We start from the raw sequence: 27,544 nt of genomic DNA on the forward strand, positions 1-27,544 counted from the left end.
TCTGGCCTTACATTTAGGTCTTTAATCCATTTTGAGTTTATTTTTGTGTATGGTGTTAGGGAGTGTTCTAATTTCATTCTTTTACATGTAGCTATCCACTTTTCTCAGCAGCACTTATTGAAGGGCTGTCTTTTCTCCATTGTATATTCTTGCCTCCTTTATCAAAGATAAGGTGACTATATGTGCGTGAGTTTATCTCTGGGCTTTCTATCCTGTTCCATTGATCTATATTTCTGTTTTTGTGCTAATACCATACTGTCTTGATTACTGTAGCTTTGTAGTATAGTCTGAAGTCAGGGAGCTTAATTCCTCCAGCTCTGTTTTTCTTTCTCAAGATTGCTTTGGCTATTCGGGGTCTTTTGTGTTTCCATACAAATTGTGAAATTTTTTGTTCTAGTTCTGTGAAAAATGCCATTGGTAGTTTGATATCTACCATGGTATATCTCTCCATCTGTTTGTATCATCTTTAATTTCTTTCATCAGTGTCTTATACTTTTCTGCATACAGGTCTTTTGTCTCCTTAGGTAGGTTTATTCCTAGGTATTTTATTCTTTTTGTTGCAATGGTAAATGGGAGTGTTTCCTTAATTCCTCTTTCAGACTTCCCATCATTAGTGTATAGGAATGTAAGAGATTTCTGTGCATTAATTTTGTATCCTGCTACTTTACCAAATTCATTGATTAGCTCTAGTAGTTTTCTGATAGCATCTTTAGGATTCTCTAGGTATAGTATCATGCCATCTGCAAACAGTGACAGTTTTACTTCTTCTTTTCCGATTTGGGTTCCTTTTATTCCTTTTTCTTCTCTGATTGCTGCGGCTAAAACGATGAATAGTAGTGGTGAGAATGGGGAACATTGTCTTGTTCCTTAGTAGAACATGATCTTAGTGGAAATGGTTTCAGTTTTTCACCATTGAGAATGATGTTGGCTGTGGGTTTGTCATATATGGCCTTTATTATGGTAAGGCCATATATGACATGTGACATATATGACACATGTGACATATATGACATATAGGTAAGTTCCCTCTATGCTTATTTTCTGGAGGGTTTTATCATAACTGGGTGTTGAGTTGTTGAAAGCTTTTTCTGTATCTATTGAGATGATCATATTGTTTTTAATCATTCAATTTGTTACTATGGTGTATCACACGGATTGATGTGTGGATATTGAAGAATCTTTACCTTCCTGGGATAAACCCCACTTGATCATGGTGTAGGATCCTTTTAATGTGCTGTTGGATTCTGTTTGCTAGTATTTTGTTGAGGATTTTTGCATCTATGTTCATCAGTGATATTGGCCTGTAGTTTTCTTTTTTTGTGACATCTTTGTCTGGTTTTGGTATCAGGGTGATGGTGGCCTCGTAGAATGAGTTTGGGAGTGTTCCTCCCTCTGCTGTATTTTGGAAGAGTTTGAGAAGGATAGGTGTTTAGCTCTTCTTTAAATGTTTGATAGAATTCACCTGTGAAACCATCTGGTCCCGGGCTTTTGTTTGTTGAAATATTTTAAATCACAGTTTCAATTTCAGTGCTTGTGATTGGTCTCTTTATACTTTCTATTTCTTCCTGGTTCAGTCTTGAAAGGTTGTGCTTTTCTAAGAATTGGTCCATTTCTTCCAGGTTGTCCATTTTATTGGGATATAGTTGCTTGTAGTAATCTCTCATGATCCTTTGTATTTCTGCAGTGTCAGTTGTTACTTCTCCTTTTTCATTTCTAATTCTGTTGATTTGAGTCTTCTCCCTTTTTTTCTTGATGAGTCTGGCTAATGGTTTATCAATTTTGTTTCTCTTCTGAAAGAACCAGCTTTTAGTTTTATTGATCTTTGCTATTGTTTTCTTCATTTCTTTTTCATTTATTTCTGATCTGATCTTTATGATTTCCTTCCTTCTGCTAACTTTGGGGTTTTTTTGTTCTTCTTTCTATGATTGCTTTAGGTGGGAGGTTAGGTTGTTTATTTGAGATGTTGCTTGTTTCTTGAGGTAGGATTGTATTGCTATAAACTTCCCTCTTAGAACTGCTTTTGCTGCATCCCATAGGTTTTGGATCATTGTGTTTTCATTGTCATTTGTTTCTAGGTATTTTTTGATTTCCTCTTTGATTTCTTCCACGATCTCTTGGTTATTTAGTAGTGTATTGTTTAGCCTCTATGTGTTTGTACCTTTTACAGTTTTTTTCCCAGAATTGATATCTAGTCTCATAGCGTCGTGGTCAGAAGAGATACTTGATACAATTTGAATTTTCTTAAATTTACCAAGACTTGATTTGTGACCTAAGATATGATCTACCCTGAAGAATGTTCCATGAGCACTTGAGAAGAAAGTGTATTCTGTTGTTTTTGGATGGAATACCCTATAAATATCAATTAAGTCCATCTTGTTTAATGTGTCATTTAAAGCTTGTGTTTCCTTATTTATTTTCATTTTGGATGACCTGTCCATTGGTGAAAGTGGGTGTTAAAGTCCCCTACTATTATTGTGTTATTGTTGATTTCTCCTTTTATGGCTATTAGCATTTGCCTTATGTATTGAGGTGCTCCTATGTTGGGTGCATAAATATTTACAATTGTTATATCTTCTGCTTGGATTGATCCCTTGTTCACTATGTAGTGTCCTTCCTTTTCCTTGTAATAGTCTTTATTTTAAAGTCTATTTTGTGATGTGAAAATTGCTACTCCAGCTTTCTTTTGATTTCCATTTGCACGGGGTATCTTTTTCCATACCTTCCTTTCAGTCTGTATGTTTCCCTAGCTCTGAAGTGGGTCTTTTGTAGACAGCATATATATGGGTCTTGTTTTTGTATCCATTTAGCCAGTCTACGTCTTTTGGTTGGAGCATTTAATCCATTTACATTTAAGGTAATTATCAATATGTATGTTCCTAGTACCATTTTCTTGATTGTTTTGGGTTTGTTTTTGTAGGTCTTTTCCTTCTCTTGTGTTTTCTGCCTAGAGACGTTCCTTTAGCATTTGTTGTAAAGCTGGTTTGGTGGTGCTGAATTCTCTTAGCTTTTGCTTGTCTGTAAAGATTTTAATTTCTCTGTCGAACCTGAATGGGATCCTTGCTGGGTAGAGTAATCTTGGTTGTAGGTTTTTCCCTTTCATCACTTTAAATATGTCCTGCCACTCCCTTCTGGCTTGCAGAGTTTCTGCTGAAAGGTCAGCTGTTAACCTTATGGGGATTCCCTTGTATGTTATTTGTTGTTTTTCCCTTGCTGCTTTTAATATTTTTTCTTTCTATTTAATTTTTGATAGTTTGATTAATATGTGTCTTGGCATGTTTCTCCTTGGATTTATCCTGTATGGGACTCTCTGTGCTTCCTGGACTTGATTGACTCTTTCCTCTCCCGTATTAGGGAAGTTTACAGCTATAATCTCATCAAATATTTTTTCTTTCTTTTTCTCTTCTTCTTCTGGGACCCCTATAATTCCAATGCTGGTGTGTTTAATGTTGTCCCAGAGGTCTCTGAGACTGTCCTCAACTCTTATCATTCTTTTTTCTTCATTCTGCTCTGCAGTAGTTATTGCCACTATTTTATCTTCCAGGTCACTTATCTGTCTTCTGTCTCAGTTATTCTGCTATTGATTCCTTCTAGGGAATTTTTAATTTCATTTATTGTGTTGTTCATCATTGTTTGTTTGCTCTTTAGTTCTTCTAGGTCCTTGTTAAACATTTCTTGTATTTTTTCCATTCCAGTTCCAAGCTTTTGGATCATCTTTACTGTCATTACCCTGAATTCTTTTTCAGGTAGACTGCCTATTTCCTCTTCATTTGTTAGGTCTGGTGGGTTTTTACCTTGCTCCTTCATCTGCGGCTTATTTCTCTGTCTTCTCATTTTGCTTAACTTACTGTGTATGTGGTCTTCTTTTCACAGGCTGCACGTTCATAGTTCCCGTTGTTTTTGCTGTCTTCCCCCAGTGGGTAAGGTTGGTTCAGTGGCTTGTGTAGGCTTCCTGGTGGAGGGGGCTGGTGCCTGTGTTCTGGTGGATGAGGCTGGATCTTGTCTTTCTGGTGGGCAGGACCGTGTCCGGTGGTGTGTTTTGGGGTGTCTGTGAACTTATTATGATTTTTGGCAGCCTCTCTGCTAATGTGTGTCATTGTGTTCCTGTCTTGCTAGTCGTTTGGCATGGGGTGTTCAGCACTGTAGCTTGCTGGACGTTGAATGGAGCTGGGTCTTAGAGTTGAGACAGAGATCTCTGGGAGAGCTCTCACCGATTGATATCATGTGGGGCCAAGAGGTCTCTGGTGGTCCAGTGTCCTGAACTCGGCTCTCCCACCTCAGAGGCTCAGGCCTGACACCCGGCCGGACCACCAAGACCCTGTTCAGCCACACGGCTGCTAGCGTTGGAAGGTCTGCTGCAGAGTCGGGGGGGCTGTGGCTCACCACGGGGACAAGGACACTGGCAGCAGAAGTTTCTACAGCTCAAATACATTTTGCCAAGAGCTTATTTATAGTGTGGACACTAAATAGATGATCTGTGAACTGCCTGTGGCGAGAGTCACTTAAGAATCACAGACCTCACTAGAGGGAGCAGTGCGGGGACTCTGTGAGCTGAGAGAGGCCACCAGGGATTTCTGTTTTCATACCAGCTCTGCCCTCACAGCCATGCCACAGTGGCCCTGGGCAGTCTTTTACCCTCAATCAGATAAGTTTTAAAAGGACCTGAACCAAGTTTATCAAACCAACCACCATTGTGATAGTAGGTGATACCTGTTTCATTTATTTAAAACCTACGATGTGCATTTCAAACATGCCATGTATATCAGCTCCATTAACTTAAAACAGAATTATCAAATTCTCACAATGTACTAGGTCTTTGGTTAGAGCCAGAGATATGAAGTGGAAGCGGGCATGGTCCATATTCTCCAGGAGATCACAGCTTAGTGTGGAGACAGTCAAGCGCACTAGTAATCAAGTGCACCACAGCAGGTCCCGGGCGCACAGAGGATGCTGTTCCAATCAGGCTGGATCCAGGAAAGCTTTCTGTAGGCCATGAGCCCTGAACTGAATTAGTTTTCTTATTCATTCATTTATTCATCCATCCATCCAATCATTCATTCACTTATTTTTAAAATATGCATAACATAAAATTCATATTTTAATCATTTTTAACTGCACAATTCAGAGACATTACATCCATCCACAGTGCTGTGCAAGCATCACCACTGTCCATGTCTAGAAACCTCTCATCAGCCCAAACAGAAACCCTGTGCCCATTAAGCAATATCTCCCCATCCCCCCTTCCTCCAGTGCCTGGTAACCTCTACTCTGCTCTGACTCTGTGAACTTGCCTACTCTAGATACCTCATACAAGCGGCATCACACGATATTTGTTCCTTCATTTCACCCAGCACAACGTCTTTAAGACTCACCCATGCTGTAGCATAGATTAGTATTTCCTTCCTTTATAATGCTGAATAGTATTCCACTCTGTGGATATACCCCATTTTATTTATCCATGCGTCTTTTGGTGGAAACTTAAGTTGTTTCCACCCTCTGATGAATAACACTGCTATGAACATTGGTGTACAGCTATCTGTTTGAGCCTCTGTTTTTGATTCTTTTCGGTATATACTCGGAGTAGAATTGCCAGATCATATGGTAATTCTATTTGACCCGAACTTGGAAGGCTGAGAATGACTGAGCTGGAGGAAGCAAACACACTCTGTGGATGAGTGACAAGGGAGGTCATGCTTCCGGGAGGTGACCCACCCGTCGCATAATCTCTCACTCCCTCTCCTCTCAAGGACCGTGCCGTGTGTCCCACCATGATGACAACCCCCCACTTTGATTCCTGGTTTCCCTAGAAGAGCCACGCTGTGGTATCCTTTATGATATGCACTCCTTTCCCATCTCCTTCCCCAGTTCCACCCAGCCCCGAACACCCTAGGTCTTTCCACGGGCTGGTAAGTACTCCTCTGCCTACCTCACTGCGTTGTTTGGAAAGAATTTGAAAAGGAATAGATACGTGTATATATATAACTGAATCACTTTGCTGTACGCCTGAAGCTAACACAACATTGTAAATGAACTATAGTCCAATATAAAAGAAAAATTAAAAAAAATCATAGCCGACTTTGTAATGTTAAAAATGGGGGCAAAAAAAGAACGGTATGAACTTGAAAGTGCCTTTAAAACCTGTAAAGCAGTGGTACAGATGTTTGCAGTCATGCTTGTTACTACCGTCCTCATTCTCGTCTTTGTTAGAAAACTTGTGGGCCTCCCAGTGGCCTCTCCTGGCCTGAGGGTACCCAAAGGGTGGTCACCACAGCCCCTCACTGGTCCTCCATTCTGGTGAGGAACAGATTCCTTCATGCCCAGCCAGGTCCGCCAGGCCCATGGCGACAAAGCCCAAGTATGACACCTTAAACTGCTGTATCTGTACACTATACCCCAATTCTTCCCAACACCAACACTTGTGATAATAGCAGAGAGGAGTGGAAATTGCCCCACCCCATCCTGAGAGATACAAAGGGTGCCAGGCTGATCTTCTCATGTACAGGGTTGACAGATCTGTCTAGGAGGATCTGTCTAGAAATTCTGGAGCAGCAGCCTCCCACGTCAAAGAATTAATTCCCCCAGGCGTGGTTTATTTGATTTCAAACACCTGAAACATATGTACTGAGGAACAACGGTGTGTGTGGCACATTCCTAGGCCGTGTGTGGGTACAAAAGCCTGAGATACGGGGTCTCAGCCTTCAGCCCAGTCATTGCATTTGTTCTAAGGTTTTCAAATGCTTGGTACCTACTTTCTGACACCTCAGTTTCAATTATATACTGCTGGTCTGGGCTCTAAGTGTGACTGCCTTCCCCTGCTAAAGGCTGTCCATTTAAGTAATTCCTTTGCTTTAGTCTGGGAAGCTGTCTTTTAGTGACTGCCTGCCTGTCTGGTTTTTACCTAGAGTCAATGAAAACACAGGAACCTATCTGACGCAGTATACGATAAGATTCTAAATTGTATGACACATAAAATTGCCCCAGAGTCCCTGAACTACTCTAGACCTCTGATAATAAACATAGCTCTGATTTCCTCTTAGGCTCGAATGGCAAAGAGGTGCTATCTATGCTACCAATCCTTAGCCCCCAGCAGGCATGACTAATCCATCATAGAGCTTTTAGGCGGAGCCAGGGCCTGGCCTCTCACCCTTTCTCAATGCAATGCTCTAGGCAGCCGCCTTCAGCTGATCTGAGTTGGTGGTCACAGTGTGTAGTAGACACTGTCCATAACCCGTGTCCTCAGCCCCCAGCTGCTGGAAGCATTGGCCATAACAGCACACGATTGCACCTTTCCCCTGAGAATTGCCCTCTGCCGGCCCCGATGGGGCCACCGGTGAGGTCTCCGATGACAGGCCTTGCCTGATACAGGAGTACAAAAGCCTGGTCCCCTTGCTATTAATACACAGACATATCCCTGGGATCAAGCTTTGTCAGTCTTCTCCCCTTGCTTTATCCTGCTTCCCTCTACCCTTACAGATTATATCTGAAAGCACATCTTTAATAACTCTTCAAGGAAGAATCCCCATTTCAGGTTCTGTTCCTAGGGAACCTGAACTAAGCTAGATCATTGGTTATGCCTGCCTCTGACCCTATACCCAGGAAGGAAAAACCAAGGACAGGAATAACTTGAGTGAAGGTGCAAAGCTTTGCATTCTCTTTCATCAATGAATAACTAGATAATCAGCCCACAGATGTGTCCTGAGGCCTGGACACCTGTTGGGCATGGGGGACAGACACACTGGCACACAGGACCAAGGTGGTCCCTGGCCTCATGGATCTTCCATTCCAGTGGGATGGGTGTAGATATGATGGCACTGGTAGCAGAGACTTTCTAGCTCAGATCAGGGGAAGAAGGAAGAGGGCAGAATGGAAAGAATAGATTCTGAAGAATCTCTCAAGGGACAGACTTGGAAGCAAATACTTCGTTCCGGTTTTCTCATTACCTAGAGCAGGCATTTTATAGCGTGTGGCTCACAGAGCCCTAGAGATTCACGGAAGAGCCTCAGAGGGCTCACAATCCCCTCCCCCCAAATTGAAGATCATATCTTTTTATTTTCTTGCAAAATGATCCATACTTTCCACCAGATTCCCCAAGGCGTCTGTGCAACACAAAAGTCAAGAATCACTGCTTAGACTTTTTGGCCAGTATATCCAAAGGTCTTGAGACAAAGACGGAGAGAGGATTTTGATAATATCGAAAACGCCCACTGACGATGCAGCAGTTGTGTGTGCCGGCCCAGCTGTGATGTCAGCAGAACATCTGGCTGATACATGAATCTTACTCTTTCCGATGGGTTTGAGTCACGCAGTGATTGTGTTTTCGGGCTGGAAGCCTGCTCGCGCTGGACACCTGATTGTCTCTTTGGGTCTCCTTATTGGTAAATGAACATATCATGTTAGATAGTATCTTCAAGGTCTGGCCCATAAGACCAGATTTTGTGAAGAACCTCAGAAATCGTCTATTTCAGGCCCTGTTTAAAACACTGCAGAGAGTAACGGCTAAGCGCTGAGCTCCTGAGCTAGAAAACCTAGGTTTGGATCTCAGCTTTGCCGCTTGGGTAGGTTTCCTCTCAGATCCTCTGGGAAATGGCAATAATAATGAATAATAATGGCATCTCCCCAGAGGGTTGCTTTTTTTTTGCGGTACGCGGGCCTCTCACTGTTGTGGCCTCTCCCGTTGCGGAGCACAGGCTCCGCATGCGCAGGCTCAGCGGCCACGGCTCACGGGCCCAGCCGCTCCGCCGCATGTGGGATCTTCCCGGACCGGGGCACGAACCCGTGTCCCCTGCATCGGCAGGCGGACTCTCAACCACTGCGCCACCAGGGAAGCCCCAGAGGGCTGCTTTGAGATAGTCAACCATGTGAAGTGCTTAGACCAATGCCAGGCACACAGTAGGTACTCACAGTGTGTATAGAAGACAGAACTGAGAAGCAAGGGGTTCTTCAGGAGCTCAATATACTGAGGCAGATTCTCTCTCCCCGGCATTCTTCCATCATAGTCAAGGCTCTCCCCACCGCACCTCCCTTCCTGCTACATCTGCTCTTCCCTTTTCTGAAGACTGCATCGTTTCTCAGTATCTGCAGGACACGAAAGCCCATCTCCTGGGCCTGCTGATGTCCCAACAATCAGGGAGGTTTGAAGACGGCTCTAAGGACCAGGAAGCACCCGGAGCTGTTATTTTTTTGACTCCCATTCCCATTTCCACCTTCGCCAAGTCCCCACGCCCCATCTCCAGGCTCTTGTCCCATCGGGAAGATCCTGCTTTGCCTCAGATCCAAGACATCTTATCTTGCTGGATCTTAGATTACTTTTTCCCGACAAGGTTTCCCTGATCTGTTCCACGTGTCTCTGGATTTCAGGCTGCCATTGGCCATGTGCTACGTGTTCACGGTGCTGGCGTCCTGCCATATGCTGACATAGGTCATCTTCTACGTGCTCCCAGGCAGACACTTGACTCAGTCTTAACCTTGATGTTCGCCAGCTGCCTGTTTCCAGAGCCTTCTCTGGGTCAGCTCTTATTTCAGGCCAGTCCCATTTTACACCAGGGACATGTGTGGATTTGGAAATGGGTGCGTCAGGTGGAAGCCTGAAGTGAGCCTGGGTCTACTGTGAGTTAGAATGCAATTTACATTACTGTTACTAATAACATCCTGGTGCATTCAGCACTTCGCAATTTACAAAGCACACTTATGCCCACTGTCCCATCTGCCCTTATAACAACCTGGTAAAGTAGATTTGATCTCTGTGTAAGCAGTCAGTAAGCTCAGGCCTGGAGAAATTAAGTAACTTGCCTAAGGCCAGAGAATTGTTTTTAAAGGTAAAATTAAAAACCACATCTGTCTGACCTGAAGTTCAGTACTCTTCTTGCTACACCAGACTGGGGCCTCAGAGGGTTATGAGGCCCAGAGCAAGTGGAAAGAGGTCAGCAAGATAGGGGAGAGGAGTGGGGTCCTCAGGAGACACAGGGCCCGAAGTTAGGAGCCCAGGTTGTTCTGGGTACAGCACAGTATAGCCCTTAATGAGTCTGGCATCTTTGCTTTCCCACCTAGGTAGCCTGGGGCCGGATGAGGAGCGCTGGGAGCCTCAGCCATAAGGGCGCCCATCCCTGTCTCTCCCTTTCCCATCCCAGCTCCCAGGAGGTGATGTTGCATCTTAGAAATGAGCTTGCGCTTAAAAACCAATCAGATCTGAATTTAAATCTTTATTTTACTGCTGAGAGATCTTGAGCACGTTACACAGCATCCCTGAGCTTCTGCTGCTTCATCTGCTTTGCAGGGTGGCTGTGAAGATTCAATGAAATAACGGATGCGTTGCTGTCAGTCATATTTGGGGAGTAATGGCCCATGAAGGGGATGAGCCACATGGCCAGAGAAACCCAAGCGGTCTCCCTGCAGGATGCTGGGTCAGGCTGGGCTGCGTCCTGCCTTTCTCTGGGCTCCATTTCTTTTCTGGATCCCCTTCTGTTACAAGCTAAACAGCCCCTCCCCCCTCACTGATGTGGATGTTGCTTCCTCTGGCTACAGACTCTGTAATGCTCCCATGCTCCCTGCTTAGCAGTTGCTCAAACAAGCTGGGCCAATTAAGCTGCATTCCTCTAATTGTTTTGGTGGATTTTCTCTGAACTCCCTCCAACTTGTCAACAAATTTGGTTCTAAATTTAGACTTAAGTGTCAAATCTTGGAACTCTGAGCTTTTCTGCTCTAGCCAAGCATTAGGCTTGCGTGCCTTCAGGGGTAGACTTTAGGGGTGTTTCTGCCTCCCTCCCTCCCTCCCGCCCTCCATTCCTTCCTTCCTGCTCTCATTTTTCCCCTAATCATGAACGTAAATGCAAGCAGTGACTCTTTTCTTTGCACAGTGCAGGTCCATACTTAGAAAACAGTTTTTCTTGTTTAAACTTCCAGGAAAGCGATGGCAGAGAATTAAAGCGGGGATTAATTGAATGCACTAATTCTTTTTAAGCTCTGGAAACTGCACAGAGGAAACCAAATAACTTTGAAGCAGCAGGGGAGGGGAGGGGAGAGGATGGGGGCTTGAATGGAGTGATGTCTTTTCCATTTCTTCCCCACCTTCCTGGTTTGCATTCATTAAAACATCAGCCTCAAGCACTGTTGCTTCTAATATTGGGTTGGCTAAAACGTTCATCGGGTTTTTCCGTAAGATGTTACGGAAAATTCCGAACGAATGTTTTGGCCAACCCAATATAAAGGCATTGTAGTGTCTGTATCAGGCAGTTAGGGCCCACCTGACGCCAGGAGGCAGATTTAAAAGAGCCCTATTCCCCCTTCTCCTCTCCTTTCCTTCCTCTCTCCTCTCCCTTTCCTCTCCTCCTTACCGTCTTCTATTTTGTCTTCCTCTTCCCCTCCTCTGCTTCTTCTTTTTTCTTTCACCTGCCTCTCTCCTCTCCTTCCTCCCCTCCTCTTGTGCTCCTCTCCATCTATATCAGATTCCTTGTCCCCAGGCAACTTTCATCCCAGTAGACCGCCTTATACTCTCGAAAGCCCTCTCATAGCCCTGGTCTCAATGGAGTCAGACAATAGCCCTGCACGGGGCCAGGGCAGGTGCCACGGCTCCATTTGACAGATGAGAAAATAAAGCCCAGAGAGGTTCAGCAACTTATACAACATCACACAGCTCATGAACGACCAAGCTCTCAAAAAGACCCAGGGCTTCTGGCCTCAGTCTTGGTCACAGTCTGTGCCCTAAGACACTTGAATGAAAGAATGATCTCACTATAGGTTAAAGGATCAGATCAACACGGTCAAAGGCTTAATGGCAAGGCTGCTAGCGAAGCCAGACTCTTCTGTCATCTCAGAGCCTTGCTCCCATCAACCCAGAGGACGCCTGAGGAGCATCCCCGGCAATCCAGGTCACATGCCTGTTTGCTGTCACTGAAGTCCCAAGGATACTTCACAGTTGTAGAGGCTGCTGAGAGGGTCCTGCAAGCACAGAGACAGGATGGTTGGCTGGAAAAAATGCCTCGACAGCCAGCCAGTGTTTTACTCACTGCAGACTCCAAGTCTCTTTCTCCTAGAGTCTCAAAAGTGTGTCAACTCATACATTAAATCTGTCAACAAGTGTTGGATCCAACAGTATTCTGAGCACATGCACAGATAATGACCCTGTCCCCTGTACAGGTGACATGTCCCTGCTAGGTAAAATGGGCTTCTCACTCCTACACACATGACTTAAGTCTTGTTTCTGTAAGAATCAGGTGGGATAAGGAATGTGATCACATTTTATAAACTACAATGTTTGTATAAATACAAAGTATTCTTTTGCTGCTGGGATAAACTCCACTGCAGGTCATGGGGATGGATGGTTTGAGGACCTGGGCTCCTGGCTCCTCTCTTTCTGAGCTGCTTGTCACCTCTGGTTTTCTTTCCTTAATTTTTCCCCTTTCCTTTTCTTCCTCAAAATTCAATTCAGGCAAAATGCCTTCAAAACGTTCTTTATCCACATCTTTTCCTTCACCTAAATATATCTATTAGCCTATGTCCCATTAACTCAAGATCCTGTGACGTGGCTTACAACAAATTTGATTAACAGATCCATTCCGAGAGGATGGAAAGAAGAAACCATGGCGTCCAACTGTGCCCCTCCACCCGGGGACCATTCTCATTTCAACAGAGCCCTCCACAGACCTCAAAGAAAGAGGAATGACTCTTAATGGAATTTCAAGTTCTGGGAATCCAGATTGCCTGTTGATCCGACTTGTTTTTCTGGCGCTGGGGACATGTCGCATCGAACCATCCTCACACTCTCACCTCAAGATGGACTCTCTGGCTTGTTTCCCTCTGTTAGCTCATTGCTCTACCCTTGTGGCCTCTGGGACCCTGACCGATGGGTGTTGAGCATTTCCACTGGCTTGCCATCCATTGGGGCTGGTTTGCAACACGGAGTGTTTGCAGGTTACTCCCTCTCCTCTGGGTCAAGGAGGCAGCTTGGGCCTCTTTCTGAATCTTCAGGAGTTACACCCAGTAGGTTCCCAGTGAGTGTGGATGCAGGGAAAGGGCGGCATTTCTGGAGGCATACTTCCAGGGCAAAAACAGTATGTGATCATTTGAGGGCTGGCATCAAAAGGGAATTTAAACCCTGCCCCTCCTGGGGAAAAGAAGCAAACAGACCATTTTCCACTTGGTATCAGTTGTCTGCTCCCTTTTTCCTTCCCAGCTGGCTCATGGATTTTCCATCTCATTCATTCTTGCATGCTTAGAGCTCATTACAGATGGTGAAATTTCAGCATTTGATGGACACCAGTGCAAGACTGGGAGAGGCCTTGGTGCCTCCAGGACAAGGAAGGATGAAATGTCAGAATCTGGAGAACCTAATTCAGCAATTTTGGAAATTATCTAATTTAAGCCCCTTGAGTGCTTTGTCAGAAAGGGTAAGATTGTCAAGAGGGTACTCAAGAATGCGGTTTGCTGCAGAGAAACAACAACATTTGGACTGTGTGAGTGTACACGTACATGCCCGTGTGTATATGTGTCCATCTGTACCTGTGTGTGTGTGTGTGTGTGTGTGTGTGTGTGTGTGTGTGTGTGTGTAGGAGGGGTCTCTCTGTACGTGTGCATGTTAGAGTCATGAGAAGTCAGAGCTGCAGGCACAATAAAGATCATCTAGATGGATCCTCTTGTTTCATAGAGGAAGAAACTGAAGCCCAGGACGGCATCTTTATCTGTAAAGTCGGACCTTTGATATCTACCCTGTTTGCCTCAAAGGGCTGTGGAGAGGGTCAATAAGATCATGAATATAAATTTCCTTTGAAAAAAAATGTTTGCAAACATGCATGAATCCCCAGTGTGCACAGGATTAGGTCCAGAAGTGGGAGATGCTGTGCTCATGAAGGACAGAGTTGCTCTGGGGCACAGGAAACAAAGGGCAATGAGGGGTGGAGGGGAAGGCCATTCTCCAGACTCCCTGGGCATCCCACCCCGATACACACACAGCTGAAGGTTGGACAGGCCACAGGCCAGCAGAGAAGGAAAGGAGCGGGCACGGTGAGGTTCACTGATGAGAAGGAGGCTGGCGTGGACAAGCGGGGTGGCCCTGCTTCAGAACCTATGCAAAGCTTCCTAATTCTGAAGATTCTCCAGAATAACAGGGAGTCATCTGGGGATGCTGCGGTGCTTAAGGCCATCAGGTCTGGGGCTCAGAACTGCCCAGGCTTGAGGGTCAATGTCCCTGGATGACAGCTGGCTGACAAGGAACGGCACATGAGTGAGGAAACAGGCTGAGGGAAGGGCATTCAGCTGAAGCCACAGGTCGGGATGAATCGCACTGAGGGAAAAACCCAGACCACTGGGGCTCCAAATGCAGGAGAAGGTTCTGGACCCCCGACGGCTTCCTTTCTCCTCTGAGGGGGGTTAGGTGAGCTCTGTTACTCTTCCAGAAAAGACAGTTCAGACTCACTACTCCTTTATCCAGTTGCTCAAGCCACAATCCTTCATGCAACCCTTTAATCCCTCTTCTTTGGAAATACATCCAGAATCTAGCCAATTCTCATCACCTTCAATGCGACTGCCCCTCCCTGCTTCCATCTTGCTGCCCTGTCCTCTCATCTCTGCACTGTGGCCAGGAAGCCCCTGTTTACCTATCAGTCAGATCATGTCTCTCTTCTGAGGGAACCCCCCGCCCCCGCCAGGCAAAGATCCCACTCACTTAAAGCACAAGGCCCTCCAGGATCGGCATCTCCCACCAAAAAGCGGCTCTGATTTTACCATTTACCACTCCACACCCACCCCTGCTCAGTGCACTTCAGCCACACAGGCCTCTCCTGCCTCAGGACCTTTGCACAGGTTGGTCCCTCTGCCAGGATGCTCTCCCCACACATAGCTACGTAGCTCACGCTGTCACTCCTTGTGGGTCCCTGTTCACGTGTCGCTTTTTCAAAACTACCTTCCCTGTTCTCCTCATACAAAATAGCTAATTCTCCTTCTATCCTTAGCTCACTAAGTCCACTTTACTATTTTTTATTTCTTTAGTTCTTATCTCCACCTGGTATGCGCGGGTACTGTTAATTTCTGTCTGCTGTGATGCACAAAGCCAGGCGGCACCCAGGAGGCCCCACTGGAGCCCCACCTCCCTGCGGGCAGGGCAGCAACCTGATGCACTTGACTCACTGCTACAGACCCAGCTACAGGGCTAGACCAGGGTTCAGGAAGTGCCTGCCGAGTGAAGTTTTCCTCTTCCCCTCACTGCACCTTCTACCCTGCGCCTTCCTCCTCCATGTTTGCTTCTCTAGAGCACGCCCTGGAAGCCTCACGAGGGCTCTGGGAGGAAGGCCTGATCACTTCCCAGGACTTCCTCATGTTGCAGAGTTGAAGCCTGAAGGCACAGAGCGTGAACTCCGTTTTCAGAATTCCCCTGCCAGTCCCTCCCCCTGCTGGCTCTGCATTTCTCCACCCCCTCCAGAAGCCCCATCTTCCTCCACGTACCATGCTTCTCTCTGCCTCCCAGCAGGAATCAAGTCACTCTTGCCATCATTCGCTGTGACTGGTTGTCATGGCAACAGGGACAACAGACATCCACAGAGCCCCTGGTCAGTGTGCACCTGGAGTTTAGCAAGGTGGCGGCGGTGGTGAGGGCGGGGGGTGGGTGTCTGGCTGCCTGCAAGGATCCCAGGAAGCAGGCATCCAGGAGGGGAGAGCTGCCAGTCACCTCCACCCGCCGCTCCCCTGGCTTACGAGCCTGACTGGGACTCTGGGACAGTGGCAGGTGTGATCACACATTGCTTGGAAGGAGCATGATCCTAACACAAAGGCACGATTAACTGCAGGGGCCAGTTGCACCCCATGGGAAAGATCCTCTGTATAGGACGGCCCAACAGGGACAGGCTCCCTTCCTTCCTCTGTCAGGGACCCAGCACTCAGAAGAGCTGACAAAGGGAGAAATGGACAAAAGAGTAAAGAGATGCACAGAAAAGTGAAGAGTCGGGGCCAGTCACATGGCTGAACCCAGATGTGGCCCTGGTTAATTGCTGGGGTCAGTTTCAATAAGAAGCCACAACAGTCTAGATCCTTCCCTTGGGATAAAGGGTTGACCTAGCTACATGAGTTATACATTAGTTTAAGCAATGTTAGCTGCTATAAAAGGTAAACCCCCAAATCTCAGTGATTTGGCCCAACAGAAGTTTACTTCCCGCTCTCCATAAAGCCCAATCAGCACTATTGATGGTAGGAGAAATGCAGGAGTGTTCAGGGACCCAGGCTGATAAAGGGTCTACAAACCAGGTGTCTTCCAAGGTTGCCCTGGACCTTGACATCCAACAGACAAACTGTGAGAGCAGAGGACAGAAATGGAAGACTCACTCTGCCCACATTCCATTGGTCAAACTTCATCGCACAGCCCCACCTAACTGCAAGTGTATCTGGGAAATGTAGTCTAGCTGTGTGGCCAGGAAGAAGAAACCCATTTGATGAACCGGTGTCAATCAATTCATCAAATTTGATGAATTCCAAAGGCTGGAAGGGACCCTGGCCCTGAAGACAGAATGCAGTGTCTGAAGGGAGCAAACTAGAGGTAGACCATGTTCAGAGCCAACGGGAGGGTGATCCCATGGGTGCACACAGCACCCAGTGACGTGACCACCAGGATTTGAATTTTTGGCCTGATTCCAAAACCTTTGGTGATTTGTATCATGAAGCGCCCTCCCATAGGAGCTTCTTGGATCCTGTTGAAAGAGAAAGGAGGGGAGAGTGAGAGCAGGTAAGGGGCTGGGTGGCATGGACGTGGAAGGTAATAACGACAAAAGGGGTTTGTAGCTTAGACACTGGGATGCTAGCCCTTGACCCTTGTTAGTTTTGCCCCATTTGATGCTGTTAGGTTTTCCTCTGGAGTGCCTTACCATCCTCTCTGAGGAGAGCTCAGGTTCATGAGCACATCAGCAGGGTGACAAGCAGGTAGGGGAAGCCAGGGGTGGAATAAAATGATGTCACCCTCGGGCCCAAAAGACAGGACATCCTACCAGAGCAGCGGAGGAAACTGGGGTCCTCAGAGAAAGAGGCGAGGGAGGGATTTTCAGTCCCCGGGGAGGGGGGGCGGGCGGGAAGCGCCAGGAGGGTGGGTACAGAGCTGGCTGCTAGAGTGAGAGGTTGGAGGGGCCAGAGGCTCCAAGGGGACCACATCAGTCTCACCTGGGATCTTTATAGAGAGACCCAGGCCCCGCCCCAGGCCTTTGGAGTCAGACTGTTCAGAGGTGGGGCTCCAGTGTAAGAAGGATCCCCCCCGACCTTCCCCAAATTTGCTCATTCTACGGATGGGTAAATAAGGCTCAGAGAGAATGATTTTTCCAAAGCCATAAAACTAGCTGGAAGCAGAGCCTGGCCTGGAACCCTCATCTCATGTCTCCTGGCAGTGTCTATTCTACTCCTGTAACTGTCCTACACACACACACACACACACGCACGCACGCACGTGCACGCATGCATGCACACATGCACTCATATATACACACAGCTCTAAGCCCTGAAGAACGCAGGTGGACTAATAATCTCCAGCAGAAACCCTGACATACTGACAGTTGAAGGCTGATTTAGCTTCGTGTTCCCATAACTGATCCTGCAGTTTGCACAGATCGAATCCATTATTTATCGTCCCACGTTGGGCAACTGGTCCCTTCTGTGTCTGCTGGGCAAGAGCCCTAGATGCGGTTTGCACACGTGGCAAAGGGGCTCTGCCCCAGGGGTAGCCCAGGAAAGAAGACCCATCTTGTCTCAGAATGGCAGCCTTCTTGTTGAGTGGCCCACGCACAGGGTCCATTTAGAAACCCTCAATAATCAGCAAAAAAAAAAAGTTGGGGGTGAAGATCCCTGGTCTGAATTACACGAAGTCTGAATTGCAGACTTTTAAAGACAGCAGTTTTTAATGGCTTTCAAGGCATTCAGGAATGAAATGGACAGAGAGGGAGCAAAGGAGCCTAATTGGCGGCACTTTGGGGACCACTTTAATAAATCGGAGAGCAAGGCCTGTGTAATTAACATGATATTCCATGTATAGAAACCAGCTTTTTAAAAACTAAATATAATACTTTGGAGGTGAGGGACAACGTATATTATTCCTTTGCATGAGGAAAAATTAATTTACATACAATAAAAAAGCAGTTACACAGACCAGATCATCTATCAATCACACCGGCCAGGGAGATTCTAGACCCCGTGCAAACACAGGACACAGTGTTCCCTGGCTCATGCCCCGCCACCAGGCCCTAGACTGCTTCCCTGACAGCCTAGAGATATTCACGGTCACCTGCTCCTGTCTCAGGCACCCCACCCCTTCCCCCAGATGCTCCTCTCCCTCTCTCCCTGGCACTGGCATCGCAGGCAGGACGCTGACAGCACAGACTCCCCTCTGCCCTAGGTGTGCAGTACAGGCACAGAACGTATTATGATGACACAGCCGGGAGACTGCCATTGATTTCCTGCTCCCAGTCTCTGCTTTAATCCATATTTTTATTAAACTTTTTTGTGCAGGAAGGAACATTTAGGGAAAACCATGAAGGGCTGTCAGGCGCTGTTATTAGTCTTCTCAGCTCCCTCCAATGAGCTTTTCCAGGGCAGAAATATCCGCCATCGGGCAGTGGACCCAGGGGCCAGATTGGAGGCAGGAGCTCATTTGGCCAACAGAAGGGAGAATAAAAGATAGCACTCGAGACGCCAGAAGGACAATGGGAGCAGCAGTTTCCAATTTATTTCACTTCTATTGAGTGCTTTTTAGACCCCAGCTCCCACATCTGGCAGGTTGGCACTAACCTTCCCTTCGAATTACTGAGGTTTAGAGCTGGGGGCTCAGAGAACATCCAGACCGCTCCACACAGCTTTATTTGGGTCCTTCCAGGTGTGAGGCTCGGGGCAAGGTGCTGTGTGCAATACAGAGACAAATAAGCTGGGCAGTGGCTGTGCAAAGACCCCCTCTCCCACTCGAGTTCAAGGCTACATTCTTTTTTTGGGGGGGGGTACATGGGCCTCTCACTGCTGTGGCCCCTCCCATTGCGGAGCACAGGCTCCGGACGCGCAGGCTCAGCGGCCATGGCTCAGGGGCCCAGCCGCTCCGCGGCATGTGGGATCTTCCCGGACCGGGGCACGAACCCGTGTCCCCCGCATCGGCAGGCGGACTCTCAACCACTGTGCCACCAGGGAAGCCCTAGGCTACATTCTTAAAGATGCTCTCACTCTTGAACTAGGAACTGCTTCTGTTATAATGCTTATTACAGTATTCACGTGGTCTGTGTTGCTTTCTTCCAGGAAGACTGTGACTTCCTGGAAGACAAGGGGAGCACCTTAGTCCCCTTTTTATCTCCAGGATGGAGCATAGTGCCTTGCACATTCCTAGGCACTCAGAAAATATCTATGAATGAATGAATGAATGAGTGAATGAGTGTTGAATGAACAAGCCAATGGCTGAGTTCATGCACTGCAACTGACAAATCCTGGGGTACTTGTTGAGAGGGAGGGTAAGATACACGCAACGTAGGCAAGTTGCCACCAAGGGGTCAAATGGCTCCAAAGTAGGGTCTGAAGGACCACCTTGCCTACTTCACAATCCCATCCTCAGATCGTGGTGCCTCTTAGGCTCACCCTGACTTTCTAGATCTCTGTTCCTTCCCCACCAGCCCGAGTGGCGCAGGGCAGCGAAGGTGCAGGGTGTGAGAGTGGCAAACCCCTTCCTTGGCCCAGTGGGCGTGGCTGAGCATCCTGCCTCTTCTGAGCACCCAGATGCTTCTGGCCAACAGGAGCACTGACTTAGATCACAGGACATGGGGCATGGAATAACCTGAGAAGATTCTGGGCAGCAGACCAACGAGGGCCAAGTAACGAAGTGGAACAAAAACCCAGAGGGTGGAGGGGAGCTTATAAGGCTCTCTGGGTGCTCTCTGCTGAGGCACGGCCTCCTGGGGGCATGTGCAGGATGAATACATCAGGAAGAAGCATCAACCCTGAGGGGCAGGGGAGGGAGGCAACACCCTGGAGAGCACACTAGGCCAGGTCCCCATGGCTCTGGCCTCCCCTTCCCTTGCTTCCTGCACTGATTTCAAAGTCTGGGGCTCTTCTCACTATACCCTCTGCCACTGAATTCAGTGCTCCCTGGAGGACTTGGAGACCGTCTTAGGACAGATGCTCTTTCCCTTGGGAGGTGAGTTGTGGATATATTTTTCTCATGCATTTTCTGTCTGGGGATGATAACAGTGAGAACGAGGCCTACAGCTCCCAGATGAGGGAAGCAATGGAGACATGTACTGTCACTGGTCCCTGCCTTGCAACTGTCCATCGGCACCAGTCACGAGTAGCCTTCATTCATAGAGAGAGGTGTCCTGGACTCCAGCAAGGGGCTTTGGACCACTGGCTGCAGAATTCTCATCAAAACTGTGGCCAGGATGAACTTGCCTTGTGACCTCCCTGAACACCATGTTCTTAGGACATCCGAAAGCAGTAGGGTCCCCAGGGCCCTAAGAGAAATTTCTGGAGGGACTGAGCTGGTTCAACCTGGAGACAGGTAGCCTCTGGAAGTCCCTGATTATACCTTCCACCTGAAAGGTCCTACATGTCAGCTGTCCAGGCAAGGGGGATGGGGCTTGCTCTGTGTCCCCAAGGGGCAGAAGCAAAACCAATAATTATAGGAAATAGAACCGGGTGGAAGAAGAAGAGCTGCTAGAACTCTTAATGGAATTAGTGAATTAAGCACGATGGAAACTTTTGTCTCTCTAAACAAAATTAAGTCCCCTAGCATGGAATATCTAGTTTTCCCATGCATTTACTTCTAATTCTCCACCACCCCCACGGGGAGATCAGGCTCATATTACTGCCCCATCTATAGAGGATAAGACTAGGTTCCAAAAGGCCAAGTGGTTTTCTAGAATCATCTCCCCAGCATGGGGGTTTGAAGCTCAGTCTTTTTCCCTTTGGTCTGATGCTCCTTCCAGTAGGTCCTAAGTCCTGGGGTTCAAATAAAAATCTCAGAGGCTTTAGAAGGGACTCATGAAGTTTTGGCATCTTCCAACTATAGGTCCCTATATACGGCTAGTGGGCCGGAAGTGCTTCCCTCCCAGGGTTGGTAGTGCCTGGGGGTCCCAGGCTGATGCAGTGCTGGGGAACTCGGAGACCTCGTTGAGTTTCTTGGGGCACACTTGGAAACCAACACAGATCTCTAAGATTTCCCCAAACTGGAGGCGGGGGCTCTGCTCCCCCTACTGACTAGGCAGGTATATAATAGGACCCAGAGACCCTCGCTGGTATTGTTAACATTCTTCCTTCCTCTGCACCTACCTTCCCTCTCCCCCACCAGGTTCAGCCTAATCTCATTTCCTTCCAGGTCCTTCTATTGTGTCCCTGGATCTTGGCTTTTTAACCCACGTATCAAGGATATGATGTCATTATCTTCTAGCTCCACCCTGGCAATTCCACTCCAGCAGCAGGTCTCACGTTCAGCTGCCTGAATGCGGAGAGTCCCAGGTAACGGGAGTGTGGAGCTGGGGGCGCATCTATAACACTTCACAAACATCATCCTGCCACAAAGGTGTGTCTTCTTTACATCTCTCCATCTCCCCGGACACCGTTGTAGCTTAACCACCGGCATCCCTTCACCTACGACCTGAACAGCCACAACGGGATTTTAAAACTTTCCCTTCGGGTTGCCGCCAACCCGTGTTCCTCAGAGCTGCCAAATCTCTCTCTCCACAGTGCAAAGCTGGATTATGTCAACCGCTGCTTAAGAGGCATCAACAGACTCCACGGCACTTGGGATGAACCGCAGAATCCCCGCCTGCTCCCACATGCCTGCCTCTCTCATCTCACTGCGTACAGCTCTCCCCTTGCTCTCTGAGCCACGGTCACGCCACGGTCACCGCGGCCTCCGTCCAGCTTCCTGAGCACACCAAGGACACGCCTCCCACATGTTTGTTCTTCTGCTTGGAATTCTTTCCATGCCTGACCCCCACTTGTTTGTTCCCCGGCTACTTATCCTTTTCAAGCATCAGGTGCAACGCACACCCTCGCCAGAAGCTTTCCTTGTATCCCCCAGTCTAAACTGGATTTCCCCTGGAATTCCCTCCCATTGTATGACCCTTTTACTTCACTGACTTTTTCGTTGGTTGGAATTATAGATTCATCTTCATGTTTAGTTATGACCTGTTGTCCCTTCTATAAGACGCGCTCCACAAAACAGGGGCTGCTGTCTGTTCAGCCCTGCATCCCTGCGGAAGCTCACCCTTTATCCTGGGGCACGTGAAGAAGAAAGGAGACGGAAGGGGGAAAAAGAAAGGGAAGTAGAAAAGGTAGGCGTGAGAGAAGAAAAGGGAAGGGGGAAGGAGGCGGGAGGAAGGCGGGGGAGGCTGAGGGACAGAAGAAGAGCTGGACGAGGGTCACAAAAGACCAGAGTCCTCCTAACTGACCGCCGGCTTCCTCCTCTCTGCCCAGTGAGCAACCTAGGCGTCCGCTCCACTGGACTGTGGCGCCCTCACCTGACAGGTGGAGCCCATGCACCCTGGAAGGAGTCGTACGGCCATGTGTCTCTGTGTGTGCGCACAAGCATACTTTGGACGCACATCTTGGAGGCAGGAAAGAAGCCAATGCTTGCATTCTCTCTCCAGTTCACCTTTTACCCTGGGCCCCTTCCCCTTAACAGCCTGAGGTATTTTTGGATATAATAACAGGCAAAACCCCCCAAAGAACAGGAAGCAGCTGGAGGGCATACCATACAGATAGTGCCTGGACAGAGATCCCGCAGGCCTCCGGGAATCTGGCTTGATATCAGATGATTTCTGAGCACTGGTGCCACAGCTGAGCAGGAACGCCATAGAAATTCGAGATCCCCAGACTTCAGCTAATCAGGGAGGTGAGAGAAAGCTGCTCAGTCCTCTGGGCCCCTCTCCCAACACTGGTGGCCTCTGCTGTCCCAACTAGCCCTTCTAGCCTCTGCCTGGTCCCCTGCCTTTTCCCCCTCTCCTGCCCAAATCAAAATGCCAGCATCTCTAGGACTCACAGCCCTGCTCTGTGCTGGAGGGTGGATGTCGAGTCATAAAAAGTACTGGCTTGAGTTCCACAAATCTGGTCTCTGGTCTTGGCTCTGTGACCTCAGGTACATCCCCTTCCCTCTCTGGGCTCCAGACGGCTCATCCACAAGATGACTTTTAGTAGCCCTAGGACCCTGAGCTGTGTGCTTCATGATTCCCTTGAAGGTACCAGTCCACGGGGCTCCATATTAGTTTTTGTTGCATAATAAAAACCTTAGAATCTCAGTGGCTTATGACAACAAACAGTTGTTGTTCCGCTCACTGGTTTATAGGTTGACTGAGGTTCAGCTAATCTGGGTTGGCTGGGCTGGGCCAGGTCAGGTTCAAATTTGTCCCATGTATCCTTATTCTGGGGCCCATACTGAGGGGGGCGGTGGCTGTCTAGAGCATGATCTTCTCATGGCAGATGACAGGAGTGCAAGAAGCCAAGCTCCGTCATGCAAGCACATGTAAAGCCTCTGTTCCTATTGTGTCTACCAACGTTCCATGCACTAGAATGTGCACAGAAGTGGCATGTGTCATTTTCAGGCTGAACTGGGTAATGCAGCGTGTCTCCCCATCGCCCCCTTAGATGGCTCCAGGTCAATCTTGAAGTCACAAGAGGACAGACCCACGGGTGGGTGCAGCCTCGATCCCTCAGTCACCATACGGAAGAGAGGAACACAGCCCACATCAAACTGTGTCATAAGCAAGAAACAGACTTGTATATTGTCGAGCCACTAAGACTTGGGATGTATTTGTTACTACAACCTAGCACAGCCTAACCTGATGGACGCACTACTAATGCACTGGCTCCTAAGTCCATCATCTTTCCTTCTGTTCCTAATTCAGGCTCATACATTGACTCCCAGGCAGACACCAGAGGTAGGACCCAGCAGGAGCTGGTGCAGAAAGATCCTGTGCTTGTCCCCAAGGAGCTCTGACTCTGGACGGGGAGAGATGGGTTATGAGAGAGCCTTGGGGGAGCATTCTCTATTATTTTAAAAAATAAAATGACAGTGACTAGGTTGTACGTACGTGCATGTGTGTGTTTTATTTTAGTACAGAGAGGCAGAAAACCAACAAACAAAATGGACTACAATTTCCAAGATAACCCTGGCTTTCATTTTTAAAATAACAGTAATATGTACTTGAGCATTCAAACAAAATAGATACAAAATGAAAATAAGACTCTCTCTCAACCAGTCCCTCTGCTCCAAGATGGCTACTTTAAACAGTATGTGAACAGTTCCTTGTATTTTCTTTTGGGGAAAAAAGTGTGTATACTCTCAAATGCATATCTCCATGCGTAGTCTTCTCTATTTAAGACTCTGCTCTGTATTTTGCTTTTCGTCACTCACTAAGACAGCATCAAGATCTTCCCAAAACACCACCTGCACATCTCACTCAGACTATTTAATGCCTTCAGCGGATTCTATCATATGGTGGTATCATCATCTATTTACTATGGCCCCGATTGAGGGACACTGTTTCCAACGTTACTTGTTTGTTTATTTTTTCTACTACAACCAGTGCTGTCATGACTGTAGCGAATATCCCTGTACTTAATTTATTGGGCAGCTTCCCAGCAATGGGATTGGTAGGGGGAAAGAAACGTATGCTTTGGATATATTTTTTTTTTACCGTTTTATTTTATTTTTTTTTTGCCGTACGCGGGCCTCTCACTGCTGTGGCCTCTCCCGTTGCGGAGCACAGGCTCTGGACGCGCAGGCTCAGTGGCCATGGCTCACGGGCCCAGCCGCCCCGTGGCATGCGGGATCCTCCCGGACCGGGGCACGAACCTGCGTCCCCTGCATCGGCAGGTGGACTCCCAACCACTGCGCCACCAGGGAAGCCTGGATTTTTTATAAATATTGCCAAATTGTCCTCTGCAAATTGTGCCACTTTGCATTGCCACCAGCAGTACAGAAGAATGCTCCATGGACATCCTCACCAGCACTGAGTTCTCATTTTTGTGAATTTTGCAGTTGGAAAATGGCGTATTATTCCTTTCAGGGTGAATTCCTTATGGGAGGGTTTTCTCCTCGTTGTCTGCTAGAAAACTTTCTTGAGCAAACTATTTTACAACAGGCGGTGAAAAAAATGTGACAGAGAACACGATGTGGTGTGCTGGGGACCTCGTCACCTTGGTACCCCATGAAGCTCCCCACTGATGTTCTCAGCATCCCTGAACTTCTGTCCCAATTCCCTTAACTATTTCCCTGCTCCGTGAGCTGGGCTGTACCACGTGGTCACTTTTCCCTCCTCCCTCAGACCAAGCCAATCCTGAATAGCCAGATGTAAGAGCTCCTTGTCAACAGAGTGGTTCAAATAAAGGCAAGTGATTGCTTGTCGGAGATGGTACAGAAATGAATTTCTGTTCTGGGTGAGGGGATAGATTACATCACATCTTGGATTTATTTCTTTATAAAAATTGATCCACCATACTTTTTTCTGACTTAAAAAAATAATAATGCCCTTGAAGTGGATTTGAAAAATGTAAAAAAAGCATAAAACGGAAAGTATAAATCGCCTGCAATCCTACTATCCAGTTTCACATGTTGGCGTATAGACTTCTAGTCCTTTTACACACACACCCACACACACATACACACACTTACCCAAACCATGGGATATTCTTCCGGAAGCAATATAGCATGGTGGTTAATAGTATGGATTTTTGAACCGGACAGACTGGGTTTGTATCTCAACTTCACCACTTACTATGGGCAAATCACTTTTATTCTCAGGGCCTCAATTTCATCATCTGTAAAATGGGCATAATAATAGCATCCACCTCAAACGGTTGTGGGTATGTTACATGCACTAATTATAAGTTAAGCTGGCAAATAGTAAGGGCTATGTGTGTTATTATCTTTTATTATTATTAATGATTGCTTTCCCCTGTATGGATATACCAGAATTCATTTACCTAAATCCTCTTCTGCTGAACATTTGGCATTTTTTCCAGCTTCCTTGTCATAAGTAATATTGCAATAAGCAATCTTGTATGTGAAATTTTGCGACCATTTCTAGCTATGGGAATTGTACATCTAATAATATAGGTAATTTCAAAGCTTTTGACGAGCATTGCCAATTTTTCCATATAGATTGTGACAACGTGCATTTGTATCAGCAGTATATGAGAGTACTTATTCCCTTGCTCTTACACCAAAGCTGGATGTTATTATTTTTAAAAATCTACTAAGCCTGTCCTCCACTCTCACTCCCACCCTGAATGTATGATTCAGTAGACCTTTTAAAGAGGGAATCTGATTCACTTTGTTATACAGCAGAAACGAACACAACATTTTAAAGCAACTATACTCCAATAAGGATGTTAAAAATAAAATAAAATAAAGAGGGAAACAAATTTCAGAAGAAAACCAGCAAATTGTAAACATCAAGGTGCAGCTAAAACCACGACACTAACATGATAAACCTTTGGAAATGGAAGCTTCTCAGGTTAACTCAAGGGGATCCCACTGCTAATAATGCTAAAGCCTTGGTTCCAACGGTCCAAAGAGCGTGAACACGTCTAATTTCACTGAGTTCCCGAGAGCCGTGGTTAAGAGAGAGACAGGGTGGGTGAGAAAGTGTATGTTCTGATCGGTACACACGTATCCCCAACTTCTGAAAATCATCAGATCTACGTGAGCCTTCATAGATTTCCAGGGACTAGGAAGAATGACTTTAAAATAACAATGAAACTAGCAGCAAATAGTTAATCCTGGTATATTAATAGTCCTGGAGCGTTGCTACTCCCTGGGGCACCAGCTAGGCTACGTCATGTCGCCCATCCTGCATTCAGGATTCCAGTGGGTGAAGGGGGCAGAGGGTCACAGACCAGGCTCTCAGAGATCCCTTCCAGCTCTGACATTTCACCAGCCTGTGCTACCTGAGTTTACAAAAGAGATTAATAGTGTACACCGCAACACGTTTTAACGGTGGCCCTTGACCAGTACATGCAACTGGAGGCACTCTTCGAAGTGACAAGATGCATTAGCAGGTCCTGGCCCCGCAGAGTCTGTGTTACCACCAGCTGTCAGCGGTGACTGCCGCCGAACTTGCTTCAGCAAAAGGAGTCTATACGGTGCAGGCTTTAGGGTCACCCCAGTTTCTCATCTCAGCCCCATCCTCTCTGGGTCCATGAGACCTGGCCTTCGCCTCCATCTTCCAAATGAGGAAAGGCTTGGAGGAGAGGGAGCACGTATCAGCTGCGGTACAGACAGGGAGCCTGATGCAGAGCCCAGGAGTGGAGGCTGATTCTAAGGGCCGAGGATTAGCGGGATCTCCCAGTTTAGAATTTATCCACATCCACAAAGCCACAGTGGAATGGGGCATAGCTTAGTGTTTATGAGCTTGGACTTGGGAGTCAGACTCCCTAGGTGTCCATATTGACTGCACTTACTAGTGTGACTCGAACAAGTCACTTGTGTCTCAGTTTCCACATCTGTAAAATGGGGATAACAACGGTCAGTACCTACCTCATAGGGTTGTCGTGGGGATTAAAGGAGCTAATATTTGTCAAGTGTCTAGAAGATTGCCTGGCATGTAGTAAGCTTTAT

The sequence above is a fragment of the Stenella coeruleoalba genome, assembly GCF_951394435.1.
Source record: "Stenella coeruleoalba genome assembly, chromosome: 19".
Classification (NCBI taxonomy): Eukaryota; Metazoa; Chordata; class Mammalia; order Artiodactyla; family Delphinidae; genus Stenella; species Stenella coeruleoalba.